Source organism: Schistocerca serialis, chromosome 3 (assembly GCF_023864345.2).
Source record: "Schistocerca serialis cubense isolate TAMUIC-IGC-003099 chromosome 3, iqSchSeri2.2, whole genome shotgun sequence".
NCBI classification, from domain to species: Eukaryota; Metazoa; Arthropoda; class Insecta; order Orthoptera; family Acrididae; genus Schistocerca; species Schistocerca serialis.
The window spans coordinates 120,267,315-120,271,410 of NC_064640.1; positions in this window are offsets into that span (position 1 = coordinate 120,267,315).

Here is a 4,096-nt window from a genome sequence, read left to right on the forward strand (position 1 = left end):
ACAGAAGAATAGGTCTCACTAGCGTCCTACATGTGGCCTCTTTTACACAGGAACCACACTTTTTTCTAAAATTCTCCCAATAAACTGAAGTCGACCATCTACATCTACATCTACGTGATTACTCTGCTATTCACAATAAAGTGCCTGGCAATGAACCACCTTCAAGCTGTCTCTCTACCGTTCCACTCTCGAACGGCATGCGGGGGAAAACAAGCACTTAAATTTTTCTGTGTGAACCCTGATTTCTCTTATTTTATAGTGATGATCATTTCTTTCTATGTAGGTGGGTGGCAACGGAATGTTTTCGCAATCGGAGGAGAAAACTGGTGATTGAAATTTCATGAGAATATCCCATCGCAACGAAAAACCCCTTTGTTTTAATGATTTCCACTTCAATTAACGTATCATGTCTGTGGCACTATCTCCCCTACTTCGTGACAGTATAAAAACGAGCTGCCCTTCTTGGTACTTTTTCGATGTCATCCGCCAGTCCCAGCTGATGCGGATCCCACACCGCACAGCAGTTCTCGAGAATAGGGTGGACAAGCATGGTGTAAGCAATATCTTTAGTAGGCCTGTTGCATCTTCTAAGTGTTCTGGCAATGAATCAAAATCTTTGGTTTGCTCCACCCACAATATTATCTATGTGATCGTTCCAACTTAGGTTATTTATAATTGTAATCCCTAAGTATTTAGCTGAATTTACAGCCTTCAGATTTGTGTGACTCATCACGTAATCGAAATTTAGCTGATTTCTCTTAGTACTCATGTGAATAACTTCTCACTTTTCTTCAAAAATGGTTCAAATGGCTCTGAGCACTATGGGACTCAACTGCTGTGGTTATCAGTCCCCTAGAACTTAGAACTACTTAAACCTAACTAACCTAAGGACATCACACACATCCATGCCCGAGGCAGGATTCGAACCTGCGACTGTAGCAGTCGCACGGTTCCGGACTGCGCGCCTAGAACCGCGAGACCACCGCGGCCGGCGACTTTTCTTCATTCAGGGTCAATTTCCACTTTTCGCACCATACAGATATCTTATCTAAATCATTTTGCAAGTCGTTTTGGTCATCTGATGACTTTACAAGACGGTAAATGACAGCATCATCTGCAAACAATCTAAAACGGCTACTCAGATTGTCTCCTATGTCGTTAATATGGATCAGCTACGATAGAGGGCCTATAACACTTCCTTGGGGAACTCCGGATATAACTTCTGTTTTACTCGATGACTTTCCGTCTATTACTATGAACAGTGATCTTTCTGACAGGAAATCACAAATCTTGTCGCACAACCGAGGCGATACTCTGTAGTCACGCAGTTTGGTAAGAAGACGCTTGTGAGGAACGGTGTCGAAAGCCTTCGGGAAATCTAAAAATATGGAATCAATTTGACCTCCTCTGTCGATAGCACTTATTAATTCATTATTATAAAGAGCTAGTTGTGTTTCGCAAGAACGATATTTTCTGAATCCGTGCTGATCATGTGTCAATAAATCGTTTTTTTCGAGGTACTTCATAATGTTCGAATACAGTATATGTTCCAAAACCCTACTGCCAATCGACGTTAGTGATATGGGCCTGTAATTCAGCGGATTACTCCTACTTCCATTTTTGGGTATTGGTGTGACTTGAGCAATTTTCTAGTCTTTAGGTACGGATCTTTCTGTAAGCGAGTGGTTGTATATAACTGCTAAATATGGAGCTATGTTATCAGCATACTCTGAGAGGAACCTGACTGGTATACAATCTGGACCGGCGGCCTTGCCTTTATTAAGTGATTTAAGCTGCTTTGTTACACCGAGGATATCTACATCTATGTTTCTCATCTTGGCAGTTGTTCTTGATTGGAGTTCAGGAATATTTACATCGTCTTCTTCTTCGCCTTCGCCTTCACTGTTACCGTCCTCACATGCTCATTCTATTTCATATTGCTTCGTAATGTTATCCCAGATATTTAAAGGACGTGAGTGTGTCGAGCTGGACACTTATAGTACTGTATCTGAAATTTACGGGTTTGTTTTTCCTACTTACTTGCATTTTTACATTTACAGCTAGCTGCCATTCATCACTTCAAGTAGAAATTTTGTCTGAGTCATCTTGAATCCTCCTACAGTCACTCAACTTCGACACCTTCTTGTACACCACAGCATCATCAGCAAAAATTCTCAGACTGCTGTCCACCCTGTCTGCCATATCATTTATGTTATAGAGAATGATAGCGGTCCTGTCACACTTCCCTGGGCACTCCTGACGATACCCTTGTCTTTGATGAACGTTCGCCATCGAGGAAAATATATTGGCTTCTATAACTTAAGAACCGGTGAGTCACTCACTTATCTGGGAACCTATTCCATATGCTCGTACCGTGTGAAATGCTTTTCGGAAATCTAGAAATATGGAACCTACCTGTTGCCCTTCATCCATTGTTTGCAGTATGCTATGTGACAAAAGGGCAAGCTGAGTTTCGCACAAGCAATGCTTTTTAAAACCGAGCTGATTAGTGAAAACAAGCATTTCACTCTCTAGGAAATTTATTATATTCGAGCTCAGAATATGTTCTAGAATTCTGCAGCAAAGTAATTTTGTAGGTCTGTTCTTTTACTCTTCTTATATAGGGGAGTCACCTGCATTTTCTTCCATTCGCTTGGGACTTTGCGCGGGACACACAGTGCTAGCGAAATAGATGCGACATAGGAGTGAGCCAGGATCAGCTGTATATAACTGGAAATCGTCCTATATACTTAACCATGCATGTAATACATGTTGGGGATAGGGGATTTGAGCGAACGCCTGGTTTAGTTGAAATAATACTCTTAAAACCATCGAACCTTTTCAAGTGTTTCCCAAAAGAGACACAAGCTTATGCCAAAATACTGTGTATGACCAATGCACACAGGTGAAACGACACCTTAAATGGATGAATAAAACGCCCAAACAGCAGGAGGTACAGTGATATCCTTAGACCTGTATTGACTGATGCACGTAGTGAAGACGAAGGCATTGATCTTCAGCGCAAAAGGCTGAATTGTCTCCTCAGGAATATATTTACTATGTCGACCGCAACGAAATCATAGACTAACTATCACTAGTGACAGCATCAGCCACTGCAGGAAATACAGCTCACATGAAAGATATAATATCAGTCATTTTGGAGCTACAAGAAAGATGTGTTATTTAATAATAATTTTAATGATGATGATGGAGATGGTGGTCCAGGAACTCCACAGGTTAGCACGTAAAATCCTCATAGATATAGCATATTATGTGGTTTGGATGATTTATGGCAGGCCAATCTCATGGATATGAAAGAGTATTCATGATCGAATAGAGGGTTCAAATATATTTTAATGGCCATAGATGTGTATTCCAAATTCGCCTGGACCCTTCCTGTGGAGACAAATACTGGGAGGATGTTGTACATGCATTTGAACGATAGCTGCAGCGACCTGACAAAATTCAAACTGACCATGGGGGCGAATTTTACATTAAGTATTTCAAGTCGGAAATGGAGCGATATGAAATAAATTCCTACTCAACATTCTCTCACATGAAAGTGAGAACTGTGCAACATTTGAACGGGACTATTAAATCCAGTATGTGGGTGCAATTTAATCTTTGTGGTTCATGCACATGGCTAGACACACTACCCCAAATTACTGGGCAGTGTAATCGAGCTTAATATTATGCGATTAAGGTGAGAGAATAATGTGTACTACTTTGACTCATATAGAGATTTACAGCCGCCAGAAGAACTATGCATTTACTTTCCCAGCAACCGCATGTTCTACAATTTTCTACACTACCAAAACTTTGATTTATATCTCTGTGTGCATTTTTGCCTAACATTCCTCCTGACAGTTGCGTAGAAACATGCAGCATGTACATCACTGCATTAGTTGAGGTTTAGAAGTCATGTACAAGATAGAGTTAAAAGAAAGATCATCAGTATTAAGTTCTAATTACTTTCTGCCAATAGATCTAAACTAGGGGGAAGGGAGTATTGCGTTGATCGCTCTGGAGGCATGCAACGGCATCTTGGTGGGGGTGAAGTTGTTGAAATAACCCCTGGCTCTTACAGTATTGACGA